A 20,769-nucleotide genomic window follows, 5' to 3' on the forward strand; every position below is an offset into this window, starting at 1 on the left:
CATCTCTACCCACCATTCTTTCCTTTCTTCATCTTTCTTTTTAGTGTTCAGGGCCATAAGGAGGTGCATCCCTTGCTTTCCTACTTGGATGTAGGCAGAAGCTGACCTGGGTTAGAGATGATGTTGCTGTGAAACTGAAGTTTTTTTCTTGGCACTCTAGGTTACTTCTGTAGCAATAACAAAACATGTAGATTTTCAACACAGTTATGAAGATACAAAAAGCATACCATACAGGGTTGTATATATTTTGCATTATTATTGTTACTGGAACATTGACAATTTTGTGATGATTGCTGGCATACCAATGTTTCCTTTGATGAGTGTTCATGTTTTATTTAAGTTGTTTTTCTCACAGTGCCATAGCACTTAGTATCTGTGGTGGTGTTTGTTAAATATTCTGAAGGATAAACAGTATAATGTTGCTTGTTATCCAAGAGAAATTAGTAGTGTTTCTTAATATTTCAAATACAGTTGCTGCAGTTTAGAAAGTTGAAATACCTTCAGAGAAAAATGAAATTTTAAGGGTTATCATATGAAGATAAATAACAGGACAAAATTGGATAACATATTTATCAAATTTAAATTTAAAAGTCAGAGTACTGAAAAACTGTATTTCATTAGTTACTGTTTTTCAAAGAATAAGCAATTCCTAATGGTCATGTTTATGAAATTCTGGAGACTGTTCACAGTAAAGCTGGATTTCATTTATCAATTTAAATCACCCTTATTATTCACTAACATGATTTTATTACAAAGCTTTGCGTATCTCAAGCTGTTAATGTGCTGCCACCTTGACTTAGGTAATCCCCATCAGTAAAGTGTGACTTTGCAGCCACTCAGAACTGAGTGAGACAAACTTTGGGCACCAAATTTTTTTGCCATATTCAAAAGACTAATGATGTCTGTCTCCATAAGAATGTTGTGTTTGGTGCAGAATTTCTCAATACTGCCTTGGTTATTACAGTCATTTGGAATGTATGAATTTATAATTTCACTGAAAATGTCTTGCTTTTTAGTTTCACCTTTGAAGAAACTGCCTCACCCTTTTTGGTCCTACTAATCTGTGTTTTTATCAGGATTTTTAAAAACATGCCTCTGTAAGACAGGATGGAATGAAGTTTAGTGTACAGGGAAAGAGAAGTCAAGGGCAACTTTGACCTAAATAGCTGTGTGTCTGGTAGCAAATGAGTGGAAAAGAATAGTGCTACAGTGAAAGTGAAATATACAGGTTGACCTTGGAACACACTGAGTTTGACAGAATAGCTAGTCAGAATAGCAAAGAGTATACTGATTTGAAGCTCAGATGATCTGGGTTGGCATTATTTGTCTGAGAAAGTGGGAAGGTATGAGCAGGAGTGAGAACACTCAGAGAGAATGGAATGGAATATGAAACACACATGTTATTTCAGATTCCTCTATCTGGTAGTCAAACACCCACGAGCTATATACCATCTCAATATGCAGCAGTAGCCACATTTCAACCACACAACGTCATGCAGCTACTAGACTGTGCATGGGGAGCATGAGAATGGAATGCTCAGTAGGTCCCAGGGAAGTTCAGAAAGATCTTCCCAGGTGCCAGGTTCATGGTCAAGTCAAAAACGGTCTCATTTTATTAACTGGCCGAGATCTTGCATCCCCAACCAGTTTCCATTCATCAAAAAGATGAGTTACAAAGGAGCCGAAAATCCAGTACCATGAGTTCAGTGCTGTGGCATCCCTGTGACATGTCTAGTCATGAATGCTATTGTCACACTTATAGACTATGGCTTCACATCTAGGAGGTTTGAAAAAGGTGCAAAGAACAGCATCACTCGCTTTTTGCAGCTTATCCACTCCCATTGACACCCATCCTTTTGGGCTCACAGACAGCCATAGCAGAGTCCGATGTTCGCGGAGTAGAGAGACAGTGTCAGCCAAGCACGTCCACTCTGTGTTTTCCTTTCTTCCTCGTTCTTCCTTTCCTTTACCTCTCTTTTACCTCCTCCTCTTTTGTATGTTTCTCAGCTTCCACCTGTATCATTTCTCCTTACCCGTCCTCTTTCTCTCATCCTCTGTTATTTCACATTCAAATTTAGTTTCTCATGCTTGCTTATTTTTGTGTACATACATAGCCTGTTCTCCTTTATGGATTATTTAAACGTCTTGGAAAGAGTATTTTCTCTGTATTTGTTGCCCAAATAAAACAGTCACAGATTTGGTAATGGAGGAGGATTTTGCACTTCACTGATCTTGACATGGCAGGGGATGCATGTTTGTGATGCTATCGAACACTATCTTTTGTGCTTGTTTTTATTTCTATTTAAGCATGTTTCAAATTCATAATTACACTTAAATTGTTAATTTGCAAAATTTATTTAGTGTCTGCTGTCAGTCTGTTCCCTTAAATTAAGAACTACGCAACAAATTAGTTCTTACTGATAATTATATTTCCTAAAAACTGTTGAAGCAAATCAAAACTCTAATGTCAAAGTATTTGCTCAAATGAAGTGCAACCAAACCCCTAATTTAAGTTTGCTGCTAATTCTACTTGCACATAAACACTCCTTCTAAGGGATTTCCTGTTCTCCCTGGACCTGGACCAGGAGTCATGGGATACCAGAGTGGAAAAGACACACAGAGAGCAAACCATTTGCACATCCTATCTTAGAGACTCTTAGCTCTAATGCTCTAAGAGGTGCCTGATCTCTAAGGTCAGACAACAAATTAAAGGCGAGGTTGGTTAAGGAGAAAAAGGCCGACTGGGAACCCAAACCTTTGAGGCCTTAGTGCTGCTCTAGTCAGGAATGGAATTTGGGTGCTAAGGTGGAAGCCTCACCCCAACCCCTGGCATCCATATACCCAAAGAGTCTGGGATGTTATGGTGGAGGTTCCACCCAAGCCCCCTCCCCCATCTCCCTCCAAACCCTGCTGCATCTCAGAAAGCTCGCCAAATGATGGACCCTCCCCCAGAGATACTCAAGACCACTCCCACAGGGTATTTAAACTGTCCTCCAGAGAACAGACTCATGGTTTTACCGGTCTCCCTATCCTGTCTCCTCTCTTGTGGCCTGGAAGGCCATCTAGGAACACTGTATCCAATAAACGTGGGCTTTTTCTAATTTGGTTTGATTTGGTCTTATTTGGATTGCTGCACCGGTGGAGAGGCTTATCCAGGTATAGAATTTTTTCATCTGGTATTACTGCTTTTTCTTCTTTGATTCTTATCTGGGGCTTCTTTTGCTTACCTAGCTGTCATAGGTAGGTGTTCTCCATTCTCTCTCTCTCTCTCTCTCTCTCTCTCTCTCTCTCTCTCTCTCTCTCTGTCCCTCTCCCTCTCCACCTCTTCCTCCCTCCCTCTCTCCCCCTCTTCCCATGCAAACTGAAGCCAGCATGATAAAAGGACTGCTTCCTGTGAATCAGACACTGTTACAGAAGAACCGGACATGACCATGACATCAGAAGCTCTGCCCCACTCTGCACTGGGTGGGACCAACTATACTTGAGGTCTTATGCTCTCAGTGTCAGTGGGTCTCACTTCTCCCAGTAGCTGCTGGGGAAAGTCACGCTGCTGCTTATTTTGCCTGGGGTTTGTAGGTGGGGCTGTTTTGAAGGGTTAAGTGTTACAAGGATCAGTGATCCTATACCACATTTCTACACAGGGTCAGTGTCCACACAGACTGCACAGTACTGGAGTGCAGTCACTGAGAAAAATCAGTTATTAAGCTTTCAGCTACAACACACAGTGTAAATTCTAAAAACATTAGAATTGAGAATTTGTTCTCAAAAAATATGAAATATATACAGATGATTATGTACTGTGGTGGTTCCCTAGCTGGCAGGTGTGTCGGTCTGCATCATCACACCTTATGGTCTTTGGGGTCTCTTTAAATGTAAAGTAGATCACATCTGTATACTGTTTGTGGTAAGAAATATACTTAGTAGCCAATCTCTTCCTGCCTCCTTGCAGTAGCTCCCAGAACTTTCCAAGAGTCTCTCTTTTCTTGTGGCTTCTTCTTCCCTGATTTACCTACCAATCACTTTAAACTGTCTACTTTTATTTCAGCTGTAGGTTATGCTGTGGCCATGCCTTATATGCTGAGATTCCAGAATTACAGTGCTATTCTCCAGTCGATACACCTATGAAATGTCTAAGCCAGTATCTTCTTTTTCCATCTTCAGTGAAATAAGTGAAAATATCTGCAGGGGGAGCTCACTGGTGGGTGTTGAGGTCTTCCTCCTTCCTGGGATGCTGGTGTCTAGAGTCTTAGATGTGGTCGTTATTTATAAATGCCTTCAAACAGCCTATTTTCACAGAAATTTTGTTCTTGAAGTAGTAGGGTTAGTTTAGGATACCCAGAAGTTGAAATCCATTAATATTGATTTTTTTAGGGGCTCTTTTCCTTCCTTCTTGTCTCCCTGACCCCAAATGCATGGAACAACGTGTTTTTGAGACCTTGATGACTTGGAGTCTGCTGCCCTATTCTACCTTGTGCAGAAATGTCATGGGAGATTAAAGCACCTGTGGTCCTTCTTGGTATTTAGATTTGCATCTGTTCTCTATCCCTTAGAGAAGCTTATGTTGAGCTTGAGTGGTTTCTGCTCCTCCTAGCACTCCTAACCACTTCACCAGGTCTTACTATCTTACTCATCAACATGTTGGCTTAAATAACATTGTAAATTTAGGGCATTGTAGTTTTATGACAGAAGTTTTTGTTGTTGTTTTTAACCACTTGTGGTTTCTTTGTTTGGAGATCACAATAAACTTAATAGAGAAGGCAGGCAAAACCTGTCTGATTCTTGGATGAGCCCCACTTCCTCTCTTTCTTTAAACATAGTCATGTAAATCTTGGCTAAAATAATAAGCATATTTATTAGAAGAAGCATTAAATATTGCATTAATTTTGATCTTGAAAAATATTTGATTTGCAATGTTATAAATTTTACATTTCTTTTTAATTCCTTTTTAGCTTTCAAAGACTATATTATTTAGCCTTCATAGCTCCAGAAGGTACCATGTAGCCTGCTATGGAAGAAAAGTCATTAACAGTCTTACCAACTAAGAACCCTGACACTATAATAATGACCATCCTGGTGACACATGCCAGTGGTGCCATAGTGGCATGGATATTATGGGGACAACCAATCACTTTCATCTTGGATTTAAGGCACACATCACGAAATGAAAGGCATACCTTGCACTGTCAGCTGTACCAAGAACCCATGGCTAGATAGATTATAGGCCCTAGGGTAAAACCTATTATTATGATGTTGCTAAACAGACATAATATCAAACTGCTCTCTAAATATTTATCTTTAGATCCATGGATTAGTAGAGCTCTCAGCTCTTTCCTGAGAAGTTTCTTTTTGCCATAGATAGCACTTAGCACAGGTCAAACTGAGGAGAAAAAGGCTGACTTATGCTCAGCCCTAAATGGGGCACCTATACCATAAGCCCTTTCCCAAGGCTTGGGTATCATCATGGAGGCAGGGCTGAGAGATGATAAAAGTCAGAGGTAGTGGAGGACACTGAAAAATGATATTTTCTGGACATGACAGGACCCTTGCACACATGAACTCACAACTACTATAATTGTGTATACAATTGTAAGATCAAGCCAGCCAAAGTTCTGGTATAGAAAGGGGAGAGGCTAACAAAGCCTTGCCAGTATCTAAGGAACTATTGGTACTTAATAGCTGCTAGGAGAAATAAAATCAATTTTCTTCAAGGATATGCCTCAGATAGGGTACCATGCTCCAGTGGATGACCCTATGCTCATGCATTTATCAGCAGCACTAACAGGACTCAGTGAGTTAAAAAAAGAAAGACATGAGATTGTTGTGAGTGAGATCTGGTGGGAAGAATCTCAGAGGGACTGGAAAGGAGCGTGTTGGGTGGATTTGATTAAAACACACTGAAAACATGTATGAAATTTTCAAAAATAAACTATCAGCAATCATATAAGGGGCACAAAATATATATTCTTCTATTAAAAAATACTACATTATTCTCATGGGTAATACCCAATATATTATTAGTTAAAGTTACTATTTTTATTTTTTTTGAAATTTTGTAGTTCCCTGTATTCACTTGAACTGATAGGAGGTACAATTGTGGAGATTATTATTATTGTTATTGTTACTGTTGTTGAAATAGGGGTCTCATGTATCAGATTGGCTTCAGTCCTGCTATGTAGCTAAGGATGATCTTGAACTGATCCTCCTGACTCTACATGCCTAGTGCTGGGACTACAGGCCTGTCCCTCTGTGCTTGGTCTTTAGAGACAGTTCTGGACAGATTGTATCATGTCCAATGAACCACATGTTTCCTCTTCCCCGAATTAAAAGATGTTGGGCTTGGAAATGTGTTCATTATTCTGCTTTGTTTCATTATATTATTAGAAAACATTAATCCTTTTAAATATATTTGCTTTTGGAATGAATTGAAGGCATTACAAATATGTCATTAATCCTGAATTCAATGCAAATTGACTTTTTAAACTATAAAATACATATAAGAAAGAATTCAATATAAGCAACCCCAAAGCGCTCTCAGTCCAGAAAAGAACTAATAATTGAAAGATGTAGGAGTGTGAATATAGCGCAGTGGTAGAGCACTTCCATGCCATGTACAGGGCTCTGTTCTCCATCACCAGAATAAATAACATCAATGATACTAATAAAAAAAAAAAACCCAGGAAATAAACAGAGCACTACAACAAACCATTCATCGAAAACAAACTTGACCCTACCCTTGGAGAAAACAAATGAAGTACAGTTGGTAAGGAACTCAAAATGGACACAGATGGGAGGAGAGTTTTCCTGTGAGTAGATGAGATTGAGATAGTTTTATCTTCTGTGCCTTAGTTAGGCTTTTTAGTGTGGTGAAGAGACACCATAATCACAGCAAGGAAAACATTAATTGGGGTGGCTTACAGTTTCAGAAGTTTAGTCCTTTATCATCATAATGGGACATGGCAGCGTACAGGCAGACGTGGTGCTAGAGAAGGAGCTGAGAGTTGTATATTTTGATCAGTAGGCAACAGGAAGTAACTGACTCACTGGGTGTAGCTTGAGCATAGGAGACCTCAAAGCCCACCCCCTACAGTGACACACTTCCTCCAATAAGAACACACCCTCTCCAACACAGCCACACCTTATAATAGTGCCACTCCCTTTGGGGATCATTTTCCTTCAAACTATTGCACTCTGCAGTGTAACATTGCCCCTTGCATGCCGCCCTGATGGTTGGTAGTGTGGACCTCCTACATAAGTCAGGAGGTATTTTTCTTATATTAATATTTTAAGCCAGTTCATGTAGTGTTGAAACACTCCAGAGAAGCAATTCAGCTCTTCTTAAGCTGATAGCTTTAAAAGGCAAGTCTGTTTGGCCTTCCTACGTTAGTCATCAGACCATGGGCAGAGAGGGCAAGAGGCAGGAACTTCCCCTGCCTCACCCCATCAGCTTTGTGTTGTGGCTCCAAGAATTCTGTACTTTCCAGCTTTGTGCAGATAAATCCTTGGAGAGGAGCACTCTGCATCTCCAAGGCAGAGTAATGAGGTCTGCGATTAAACAGAAATGCCAGTCGCTCCCATACAGCTGAACCCAAGCAGAAGGGGTGACACTCATTCTCTACACTTTGGAGAGTCACTGCACATGGGACTCATTTTCTAGTACATTAGCTCTTCTCTGTATATCCTCGGCCATTATTTATTTAGTTGCTGATCTGATCTGTTATTACATGGCAACACTACAAGAAAAAATACAACTTAAAATGACACCATGCACTATCGTTACAGGTCACACAATAGTTTGAATCTATTTGTATCCAATCTTTTTCCCCTTTCAGCAGTTCAGTATTCAAACTTGGGAATCCCTTGTTGCTATATAGATTTCTGAATTTTCAAGCTATTACCCTTTCCTCTCTAATGCAAAATATTCTGATAGTCTCCTCCATCAGAAACCACTTTTACAAAACCTAAGGAATTGGGTGGTTCAGTAGATAAACAGCTCTGCTCCGCTGGGAGTCAAGTTCACGTCCAGCTTCAAGTCTAAATTAAATGAGCTTGATCGTATCTCTTCAGTCTCTTGTGAACAGCAGTCCAGAGTACTGAACCGTATGAATAATTCCACCGTTCGGTGTGATTGATAGTCTAGGCTCGAGAGAGTCCCGGAATTGAACTAACAACCACACTAAATTGTATCGCATCTTCAGAGGAGATAGCCCTGTTTAGCGAGGGCTCGGGTACATGGAAGGGCCATGTTAAGCAACATGCATCATCCTTTGTAGTAACTAGGTAGAGGGTGGTACCCTGCTCAGCTCAGCTCTTGGCATCAGATTCTGCAGCTCAGACTGCTCTGGGTGATTTATTTCCTTCTCTGGGGCTTCCTCTAGCTTCGACTTTTTGCATGTGATATTATATCTACTGATAAATACGTGAATTTTTCTTGCTAAGTAATCTATCTCTAGCAGTGATAAGAGATATCTGTATTTTGAAAACTGAAAATATTCCTTCTGCTGAAGTCTATGTGCATTCTCTGGGATCCAGAAACCCATTACATTTTTTCCCACCTACTATTTGGCTATTTAAAAATAAATTTTAAAGTGAGGAAATGTGGGCATTCAGTGGCACCACTGTTTAGTAAAGGAGGGATGTCACAACCCCATCAGAACCCATCTATTCTGTTCTTAGTTGGCCATGTTCATTGCTTTACTTGTGTGGAAATAACAGCCCAGGAGAGCCTGACAGAAGTACAAGGGGGCAGCCTTGGCAATGAGCTCAACTATGTTTCCACCCAACAGCCCTACTGGTAATTTTCAGACTTAATTACACTCTTCAGTGGCATAGGACATTTCTTTTGAATATACAGCTTGTAAACGAATATACAGAAGAAAATTAATTTCAAATACCATCCTTCAAGTAACCCTTACAGAAGACAACCCCTCCTGTAGGAGCCAGTTTGAATAAAAGAGTAAAAACAGAACATTGAAAGTGACTTGTGCCCATGAATTCTGGGGTTAAAACGACCTTGACATCATTTCTCACTGACTCAGGCTGACACATCCGATACCAGTGATTTGTCTTTGGACCTGTCTAGATCTGCTACAGAGTTTAACTGGCAGAGCTATGTACACTGTCTCTTCTTCTCCCCCCCCCCTTTTCTATCGTCTCCTCTCTCTCCTTCTCCTTTCCCCCCTCTTACTATCATTGTTCCCCTGGCAAATATCAGTCACCTATAATGACGTGGAAGAGAGATGGCATCTCCTGCTTTCAAATGCAAACTCACTAACTCTGTGGGCCTTCTAATGTATGCATGGGCTGCATTTCAGATTTTCCTGTACACAAAGCACAAAAGCAGAAATGGAAAACAGCATGTAATTTATTGATACTTTCCTTAAAAGGTCTATTAATCATAAGGATGAAATGTCACTATGGTGCACCAATTTCTTTTTTTTTTTTTTTTAAATTTGATTATAGGAAAACTAAACCTCTGTAATCTTGGTACCTTTGCATTGTTCCTATTTACTAATTGATAAGTACTGTACATTGTGGATACAAGAGTCAAACATCTTTACAGAGCATGCACTTTTGCAGTATTTTAGGGTGTGTAGTGGATTGAAGGTATAATGTCCCCTGTAGGCTCACATGGTCTGCAGCTGATGGCATTGTTTGGGATGGTTGTGTCACCATTAGGGAAAGAGAAGCCTCTTGGAAGGAAGTGAGTCCCAGGGGCAGGAACTTGAGATTTCATTGCGGAGCCCCACTCCCTCTGTTTACTCTTTGCTTCCTGAGTGCAGATGTGACCATCCAACCAGCTGTTGCGTGTCTGCTGCCACATCTTAGCCACCAGAATGGACTGTAAATCCTCTGGGAGTGTGAGCCAAAGCAAAGCCTTTGTCCATTAGATTGCTTCTGTCAGGTTACATTATCACAGCCACAGAAAAGTAACTAAGAGTGTACTTTAACAAGCTAAGCTAATTAATTGTTTCATTTTATATGTGGTAGCAAGGAGCTCAAAGCAACAGTCTATTCTGATGTATTTTAAATTAAGTTTTCTGCTGCATTAGAAAAGAAAATGATGATTTTGTTATTTAATTGTTAAACTAATGAGGCAGGTGTTCTGGAATCCCTTGCCTCATGTTAAACATGAGAAACATGGGACACACACACACACACACACACACACACACACACACACACACACACACACCCTATTCTTACACATATGAGAAAAGGCTATACAACTTATTTTTTTAGTAATGCTGTTTCTCAATTTAAAATTAATAGCTCCAAATATCTAAGCATTATTTTCAGAATTGTGTAAAAATTTGGCCACAAACACTAGTTCACTCTCCAAATACTTCTGGCACCTGATGCTACCTAACACTCCCCACTAGTTAATGTGGGGCAGTTTTCTTCTTTGCTCTCCTAACATTTGCCTTTTAACAAGTTTTGAGACCTACTGTGAGCTTGGCATTGTGGTGGGTGGTGCAAATGTGTTACTTAATCTTTCAGATCAAGTGGTCTACAGGTGTACGTGTGGAGGTGAAGGGGGAATACAGTAAACACAGTGTTTCCGAATGTGCATTTTTTGACTCCTAATCCTATAAATTGCTTCTCCTATTAATTTCAGAGATGAATGTTGACAAATCAGGTCATAGCTTGTTTTACTTTGTCCTAAATTAAGGATTAACCTGAAGTCAGTAATTGAGAATATAGAAAAATAAGCTTATGTTGGCAATTAACTGTGTGACACAGGACTAACAACCGCTACTACTGGGTAACTGGAATATATCAACTCTTGTATAAATATTCCCAGAGATCACCACTTCACACTAATATGCCTGAATTTAAAAATGAAATTGTCTTGACATTTACTGTCATTTTCATATTTACAGGGAAGGGAGCCAGAGACAAACGAGATCAGGAGAGAAAGGAAGGGAATGAGGAAGATCAAAGTAGAGGGTTAATTGACTAGATCGAGTGGGTGGGACTTCCAAGTAGGAATAAGGATGTCTGCTGGGGATCCAGAAGTACTGTATGATTGAGTACTGTATGAGTACTGTATGATTGAGTGGGCAGGACTTCCAAGTAGGAATAATGGTATTCATGTGTTCTGGGAATACAGAAGTACTGTATGACTCAGTTGTGATGCTGATCCTTCCCAAACTGTCCAAGATTCAGCACTCACACCCTCCTGGTTTGGGGCAGCATCAAGGGTGGGTATGGTAACCAGGCCTGACCATACACTGTAAATGGGGGGCTTTACATGTCAGTCTGAACCACACTCTGAGGCCTTTCTCCTGTTCCCACTTCCTTTCCTACCTAATCCCACTAGGATGGCAGCAATGCTGTATGAGTTCACTCACCCATAGACAGATGTGATCAAGATGGGAGAGGTCTGAGGACTGAGGAAAGCAGAGTCCTGAATTGTAGTAAAGGAGACAGAGAAGCCCAGTGTCTCTCCTCTGGTTTCCCCTTCCTGCCCACACATCTGTGCATTGTTGTTCCTGAGCCCACATCCATGCCTCATCACTACCACATCTCATGTGAAGGAGTATGACACAATGAAAGGCAACGCCAGTGCAACTAGGACTGCTGATATGGTTCAAAACTAAGGACAAAAGACAATAGTAGCATTTAGTTTTAAAAGCAGGCAGAAGCCTGAGGAAACTTTTGTTAAGTCATATTGTGATGTTTCTTGAGGCAAGATTATGGGCAGGTGGTTTGTTTGTTTGTTTGTTTGTTTTCATGTACATTTCCTTTTCACTGTTGTATGATAGTGTACTTTTAGCCAGCTGAAACTGCCTCACCACTCTCAGTCATCTTCACAGTAGAAACCAGCACTGTAACCTCTGACCAGGTCATCTATGTGCAATGGTGGCTGGTTAGCACCCTGTGGTCACTGGAACAAAGTGCCACGGATCAGTGGCTTTAAACAACTGGAACATGTTGTTCCAAGTCCTGGATGCCCCAGAGTCGAAAGACCAAAGTCTTGGAAGTGATATACTCCCTCTAAATCCTGGAAGTGGCAATCCCTTGGTATATCTTCTGCCTGCTATTATTGGTCAAGCATGTTCCCTATAGGCAGACTCTCACTTTCTCTCTACATCTATTCAGTCCTCCCTCTGGATGTGTCTGTGTGTGTCCAATGTCCTCTCTTCATGAGGATAATGCCCTCTTGGTGAGGACCTGTTTCATGCCCTCCTCCTAACTGACTATACCTACAAAGAAGGCTCCATTTGGACCCTTTGGGTGGGAGGTGGGATAGGAGATTCCATCTTCCAAGGAGAGGGCAGTGCTTACCCCTTTCCAAGCTGTTGAGGATGGGGCTTGTCTTTATCAGCAGAGAGCCTTGTTCCATGTAGGTAGCTTATAGATCTTGGATGTTGCCTTCACAAACAAAATCACACTTTAGTGAAAGGTAAAAATGAAAGCAAGGAAACCTCCTAGCCAGTGGTCATGAGGTAAACCCCAGAGTCACATGGACATGGGTTCTCTCTGCTTTCTGCTACTCACCAATAGTGTGCCCTTGTGTATAAAGTAGCAGTCATAGCAAAGCTGTTTTGTTTTTTTTTAACCTTTAGTAGAGTGTAAAAATATTTTAATTAATTTTAGTAGACTATAAAAACATAATATACATCTACTTATTTCTTCTTCCCTTATAAATAGAGAGCAGTTATACCCTGCTCGCTGAGGTATGGATGAGCAAGCCTATGCTCGGCCTTCATTGTCCCATAGGTAGCAGTAGGTACAGCAGGGAGGGGCTATAACACTGAAGAAAGGCAGGGACTGATCCTGTTCAGGGCATAGCTGGTGCTGCCCAACAGGTCAGTATCAGAAAGGAGAGGACAATATGCAAAATGACAAAGTATGAAGAGACCAGGATCCATGGTGAGGAAGAGCTGTTCAGGAAATAGCACCTGTTTCCTGTTACAGGTGAGCCAGATCCCATGGGGCACGGAGGCCCCAGGCTCTGAGGTACACACAAGGTAATGAGTGGGAATCAAAGCAAGCTGCTTTTGGATACAGTCCAAATATGGAGAGGACAATACTCAGATATTCTAAGAAAGGCCTGTGAATAACATTTACAGGATTGTGAGCATTTTATCAAGTGTGACCTGTCTTGATGCATGACAGTGTTGTGGTCTGAATGTGCAGTGTCCCCTATAGGCTCATCTGATTAAACAAGGTTTTCTTCACTGATGTGCCTATCAGCCATGTCATACCCAGCAAATCATATTCCACAGCTTTCCTCCCTGTCCATGGGCTCTCATTCTTTCCACCCACTCTTCTGTGATTTTCCCAGGGATGTGAGTCAAGGGATATTAATAAGATAACCCATCTGTAGTTAAGCACTCACAGTCATGGATTCTCAGTATTTTCACCACTTATTACAAAAAGAAGCATCTCCAACTGTGTTTGAGAGCATCACAAAGCTGTGTGTGTGCATATTAGGAGGGTGGCTTGAGCCCAGTGGTGGTGGCACATGCCTTTAATCACAGGCAGAGGCAGGAGGATCCCTGTGAGTTAAGAGGCCAGCCTGGTCTACAGAGTGAGTTCCAGGACAGGCTCCAAAGCTACAGAGAAACCCTGTCTCGAAAAACAAAACAAAACAAAAAGAAGGTGGTCTGATCACACACCATCTAGTCAAAGAACTGGTGCTGCTTTTGGTGGAAGGTGCAGTCTTGCTGGAGGAAGTGAAATGACCCTGGAGTTTAATTGCGTAGTCCTACCTCTGTGCACTCTCTGCTTTTTGATGACAGATACAATGTGACTAGCCCCACCATGCTCCTGCTTCTGTGCCTTCCCTTCTATGGTAGGCTCTGAGACAAAATACACCCTCCTCCCTTATATAACTTCTTGTCAGGTATTTGTCAGAGTAATGAAAACAGTCATCAGGAACATTGGGGAAAGTTAGTTGGCAATCTTTATGACCGGATTCAATAATGTTATAGTGTTTTGAGAGGCTCCAAATCCTCCCCTAGCTGCTGTTAACCATCATCAAATGTCCTCCCCCCCAAAAAAGCCAAAACTAAAACAATCCTCTTAGAGTTGAGATTCTGAAACTACTCTATAGCAGGACACCATTCAGTGCTGTGCATAGCTTATATTCCTGTTGGAAATATAGATGACTAAAAAAAGAGTGTGTCTGGAATCAGATGGGGCTTGACATTCTGAATTAAGAGGGCCCTGGTGTAGTGGAAGGCTTGGCAGACCATCTCCCAGCCACTGCAGCCTGGCCAAACCAGGGCAAGAGCTGTCTTCCCGGAGGCTCCAGGGCATGTTACCTGAGCTCTTATGTCACATGTAAGTCATTTAAATATTCTTTCTGCCGATGAATAAATTAATGGATAGCTTATGGATTGATAGAACAGGGTTCTGGCAGCTGAGGGAGTTCAACAGCTTGTCACCCCTGGTGATTGCTCAGTGACAAGTTTCATTTGGTCCTTGGTTACATGGAATAGCAGCACCAACTTTCTGAAACAGTTGAATCTGCTAACACAAGCTGTGTTTATAAACTTCAAGGAATATCTTTTTTGAGGGGGAAGTGTTCCTTTGTTTCATGTTTCCTTATCTTTCTGTCTAATATTGTTACAGAAGAAAGTAAGTTGAGAAAGTTTTTTTTTTTAATTAAAGCCCAAGCTTTAATTTTTTTCTATTAGATTTAGAAAAATCTAGAATTGACTTTAGTTGTGAAAGTCCCAGTCCCAGGAAATAGAGATGCAAATTAAAATTAAAATAAGTCAAAATTTTGGATCTACTCTTTCTGGAGGGACACATCCTATTAGTGACTCTGAGTATAAGCAGGGGTGAGGTCTGTAGCTCAGCCGGGAGAACACTTGTCTAGATGTCCAAAGCCTTGATACCCCAGAGTCAGACACACCGGGGTCAGAAACCCAAGGTTTTCTTCCACCACACAGCGAGTGTGAGTCTTGAGTCTCAAGGTCAATAAATAAATAGACAAAACAGAAGAGATAAAGTTTATTTGTAATTTCTATCAGTTTTCCTTCAATTTCATTATTAAAGATATTCAAAGTTTTCCCACTAATAATCTAGTGACAAGTGACAGTCTTTGAAGTTCAGAGAATAATCATAATTGTGATTAAATAAATCATTTACCCACAATTCAGAGCTTTCGGCACAAAATAGTAACAGTAATCGAATACAAACAAACAAGCCTGATTATATAGCTGGTGTAGTTCTTGGAATGCTTGGGGAGTGGTGCTCTGAACAGTCAGCAAAAATTCTGAAAATCATGCTAGCCTCAAGATTAACTCTATTTTATGAAAAAATGAATTTCAAATATTAATATTCTGTATTAATATTTAAACATTCATTTAAAAACTCATTTTTAAAATAGCTTGGATACAAGTTTTTTTACAATGCTTCACATTTGTATGACAGGCTGTCTGTCGCCTACAGAGGCTCAGATACAATTCCGCAAATGAAAACAGAAGTTTCTGGGCAACCCAGATGCATGCTTATGTAATGCCACTTCAAAACAAATTGCACTTGGCAGATCCTCTGAATACCCTGTCTTGGGGTGTACATTTCTGTTGTAGCATCTGTCCCATTGAACCATTTTTGCCTTTAACACCACTTTATTCATCTGACAAATATTTCCCAAGTAGCTACCATGTGTTGGACATCACCTTGATGCTGGAGCCCTGTCCAATAAACAAGACTCTCAATCGTGTGGAGCTCAGGTGCACAAGAGGCAGAAGATAAAAACATCATGCACACGCAAGTGTAAAACACATTGTCTGTTGCCAAGAAGTAGTACCAATATACCAATCCAGTGTGGGGAAGTGGATAGGCAGGCAGGGGAGCCTGCTTTAGCTCCCCCAAACTGAGTTCCTGGCATTACACATGTGCATGTTGAGACCACTGTGAAGCAAACTGACCTTTGTGGTCCTGCTGTCCTCATCACAGAATTATGGGATATTCGTTGATAACAACTCTAGGGTCTCTTCAGTGGCTAACCTTCTGTGTGTACAGAGTTATGTCACATGTTTTGCTACAGTCACATGAAGATGTCTAAAGAAGTGTAGAATGAAACCAGAATAGTTGGACTGTCTTCAGGGGCAAAGGAGGCAAATTTTCCATACTGAATTGCTCCTAAAATGATGCTTCTTTATAGGCAAGTAAAGACAGGTAGGGGAATTTGAAGTATGGAAATTTTCCTTTGTTCGAAGAATGTGTTTTTAATGGCTAATTCTATGTAACAAAAGATTCTCCTAGAAGTGATTATATTAGATATTAAAAGATGTTATGTCTCCGGTGTGCAAATATCCAAGCTAGGAATTTTTAATCTCTCATCTGGTGGTAAAAGTAATTATGAGATGCCAATAAAGCTTCCATAGATCACAGATAGATCTTGTGAAATTTTAGCTGGAAGTCATGGGCATAGAGTTGCACACAACAAAACAAAATTGCCCAGAACCAATGCATAGATGTATAAATGTTATATAGGCATATATAAATGCACATGCAGGCATATGTGATCATCTTTCTCATCTGGAAGCTCACCAGTCTTAGGAAAATGTTCAATATTAGAGCGAAGCATTCAGGCCTGCATGTTTTCATCATTTTTATTTTCCTACTATATCTCCTGCAGTTGTAATATGTCAGTTATATCATGGGCTGTAGCTACATAAACAGTCATATTTATAGCACTATTTCAATTTAGTGGTTCCCTTGAGGAGAAGGCTCTTGCCTTGCATGTCATTGTCAACCCATGTGGACTAGTGAGAAACTTTGCCAGGAGGATCTGGAACTCCATAAATATTTATTTAATGAACTGATTTGAAAAGGAGCAAACACAACAGGAGTTAACTCGTATAGTGGTGGTGGAATATAGAGCAGCAAGAACAGAAGCAGGCAGGGCACTGAAGTGGTTGGAATCCAGCACCACTGAGTCAAAAGTCTTTGCATCCCAGCTCTGCCATTTACAAACTACATAATTCCTGACAAAACGCTTACTCTCGTTAAAGCTCACTTTCCATATCTGCAAAACAATGAATTACTCTCCAGGTGTAAGGAGATGATTCTCTGAAATTTCAGCTTGAGAAAGACTGTGACTAATTTCTTAGTTATTTTTATGAAAAGTCATAATCACAGAAACATGAAGTTAATGAACTCATACAAGCTTTTTGTTGTTGTTAACCATGACTTCAGGGGCTGATCAATAAGAAAAGGCAGATTTGAGTCCTGAGAGAGCCATCTTAGGAGCATCGTGTAACCTGTGGAGGTTAGAGAGAGGGAACTGGGTGACTAACTGGGACTTTTCCGAAGACTGAGGGTTTTCAATGCAAGCCAGTTCACAAAGAATTTTCAACTAAACCTTCATGCTTTAGAAGATGGCTACTTAACTCCCAGAAGACAGAGAAATAGTATGGTCATATATGACAAGAATAAGCTAAGGGAAGTCAGTTTCTGAAATACAAAATTGAGCTAAAATTAAGCAGGATATGCCTAGTGAATCCAAGTCAGAATTCAAGTGACCCAGGGTCAGAATTCAGGATTTGGAAGTCAAAGCAGCAGGAACTGGAGTAGGAAAGAATGGCAGCTTTACAAGAAGGTGTATATAGGAAAATTCCCCTGGGTGCTTTGAATGCGTCTGAGTTCACTAGACGATTTGGAACTGTAGTTACTTATCTGTTGTCACCACTGCAAAGAATAGTAGGTCACAGGACTCACTGAGCTACTGTGTGAAAGTGTGCCCACTTGGGCTATAATGTTGAAAATGCTACAAACACTCCAGGGGATGAGAGGGTGTCAATTGGGAGTAGACGAATCAAAAAGGGCTACATCAGTACTCTGGCTTGGTTTCCATGAGGAGCCAAAGGCAACCAGTAAAGCAAAGGCATTGTATGACAATGCATTTGGAAACACCTTTCTTGCAGTCATGTGCATGATGAATACAAGAAGACTGATGGAAGAGGTACCGAGAAACTTTAAGTATTCAGGTCAGAGGTCAGGGGTGTCTCTTGTCTTAGTACATTGGGTTAATATTAAAAATAAATTATTTGTATATATCAACAATGCAATTTTTTCCTCACTAAAGCTAGAAAATTCAAGAACAAGATTCCAGTGGACTCAGTATCTACTGACGACCTCCTGGTCAACATTCAGATAATTGTACCTGTCTTAAAAAGCTGATAAGGAGTAAAAGAACAAGACCTAGAGTTGGGTGTGGCCTTTGGAGGTGGGCTCCAGGGAAGCCATTAGCCAATGGCAGGTCTAGAATCAGATAGAAGGGTCTATTTGGTAGAAGGGAGCAAAGGAAATCCATCTGACTTTGAAGAAGGAAGCAAAGTCAGCAGCAACTGCTGCTGCTGAGATAAAAGAAACAAGGAGAGTCTGTGTAGGTACTTAGGAGTTGCTGGATAAATAGCAGCATACCTGGACATTGTTGAAAGGAGTTTATTTCAGATATTGTACTGACCAGAAAAAAAAAAAAACAACCTTCTGGACACATGTAAAGTTTATTTCCTAAGAGAGCCCTTATTTGGAGAAGACTCATATGTCCCAGAGCAAATCTTACTACCACCAGATGAGACAGCCAGAGTCTTCCTCTCACCAGCTTCTGCTTCCTTAAAATAGACACCCAGTTCCTCATGGCAACCGGGGAGATGCCTGTCATCTCTTCTGGATGGTTGTCTCTAGTTGAACACTGTGTCCCAAGTGCTGATACGTAATAGCTGCCCAGTCCGTCTAACAATGATGGGCACATGGATTTTTACTGGGGGATGACATATTTTTAAAGATTTTGTCCCTGATGTTGTTACAAAGGTTTGGGAATTGAGGTAAGAAGACTGCCAAGTGAGATGGCAAAGTGTGAGTTAGTGAAATATTTGTTCTTTTTTGCCTCATAAGCGGTAAGAATATATGTGGCTACATGAAAATTCTATAAACATTATATTGCGATAGATAAATAAGTAGATACGGTCACCTGCCTTCTGAGAAATAGAAGCTTTTTTCTTATCAAAACGTTTTCTCTTAAGTGTTATATACTCAACGATTTAGTACTGAAGAGTAGCACAAGGGTTTTTATTATACAATCTAGGCTTTACCTGAAGTGACTTTGTAGACTTAAAGAAACAAAGATACTTTGTCAGACTGCCTCTGCTGGTGTCATGGCTAAGATTGGGTGGAGGAGTGTCACCACTCAGATAGGACATGTCTGTGACACATCTGAGGTCTGCATCCTTTGACACTGGCATCTTCTGCATACGTCTGAAAGTATCTGATTGAAAATTAAGCTGTTCACTGGATTAATACACTTGACTAAATAGATGGGAAACAAGTCACATTTATTATGGTCTTTATATTTAAGTTACACGTAGAATTTTGATCAATATATCTCTATAAAACCATAGTGGCATTTCTCTTTTTTAATTATCTTTTTTTTGTTTTGAAATACCACTTTGTTTAATCAAATAAATGTATATTCTTCAATGAGTCTACCAAATACTCAAATTAAAATCATTATAAAATACAAATGCATGTTTTACAAACTAAATTGCTGTCTTCATACTAAAATTTTCCTATATTTCTTTACCTAAAAAATAGAAGTTATTTAGCAGCATTATTATAGAACACTTTCCTTCAACTAACATTAATCTGTGGATTATTTACATAGTAAGTAACCAGGTACCCATCCTTCCTTCTGTCACACAAGATCTCAGGCTGTCATAATTAAGTGGATGAGCCTATCTCAGTGGCCTCCATGTCTGTCTGTTCCCACATTTCTCTGAGTTGTTTCTGTTCTCCACTGTGATGAATCCAAATAAATTGGGGTTCTGTCATTCTTCTAGATTATGTAAGTGTGTGTTTCACCTTCATGAAGTAGCAAAAAGTGACCCTAACTAAATACATGCATACATACAATACTGTTTTATATAATGAGGTCATAATGAGTTGATTCTATAAACTACCTCAGCAAGAACGCTGTCAAAACAAAGCAAACACCTAGCTGCCACCCTCAAGGAAACACTTGAAGGATTAATGAGATATCTGCAGTTAGACTGTGCGATCCTTCCAGAAATCTCAAAGCAGGAGCAAGCATAGCGCTTCCTTTCAGTAAGCATGTGCTCTGCTGTCAAACCAAAGCTGAAGCAGAGACAATGACTCACATCTCTGAGTCAACATCCTGCCTTCTCGGACATGTCAAATCCCCAGCGTTCCAGTATGACAGCACCCTCATAATGAAGGCACCAAGTTGGTAGAAAAATTGCTACCCAGCTTTCAATCATATGGCTATAATGTGGATACACAGTAATCAGATAAAAGAAACAGAAGCGCTATAATGTGGATACACAGTAATCAGATAAAAGAAACAGAAGCTTTGGTCACATCTTAACCAAAACTTCAGAAATAAAGTAAGAGCCCAAGTCTAGACTGTTATCTACCTAATTTTATTTTTATTATTTATCTATTATGTTATTTACTTTATGACTATTTTAGATGTTAATAAAGGTCCATTTACATTAGGTTACATGAATTATTTACATAAGTGGTGTCTGACATAGACTCCATTTCAAAAACTTCAAGATGGGACTACTGGTTACCTAAAATATCATTATTGATGAGGTACGCAGTATAGGAAAATGAGATTCATCCTCCATTCCTCCCTTCCTTGACATCCAACACCATCAGTCAGAACATTGCTCTTCATTATCGCCACACATTTCTCTAGGAAGACCTCTATGTTGGCTAGTTTTATGTCAACTTGACACAGGCTAGAGTCATTTCAGAGGAGGGAACCTCAACTGAGAAAAT

The 20,769-nt window shown here is 40.2% G+C and overlaps 1 protein-coding gene across 1 annotated transcript in view; it reads left to right on the plus strand.

Moving 5' to 3' along the window:
* Positions 1-20,769, plus strand: part of Pacrg (parkin coregulated) — a 420,277-nt gene that overhangs the window by 150,360 nt on the left and 249,148 nt on the right. The gene's annotated exons all lie outside the window — the stretch shown is intronic.

This window comes from Cricetulus griseus, chromosome 2 (assembly GCF_003668045.3).
Source record: "Cricetulus griseus strain 17A/GY chromosome 2, alternate assembly CriGri-PICRH-1.0, whole genome shotgun sequence".
NCBI classification, from domain to species: Eukaryota; Metazoa; Chordata; class Mammalia; order Rodentia; family Cricetidae; genus Cricetulus; species Cricetulus griseus.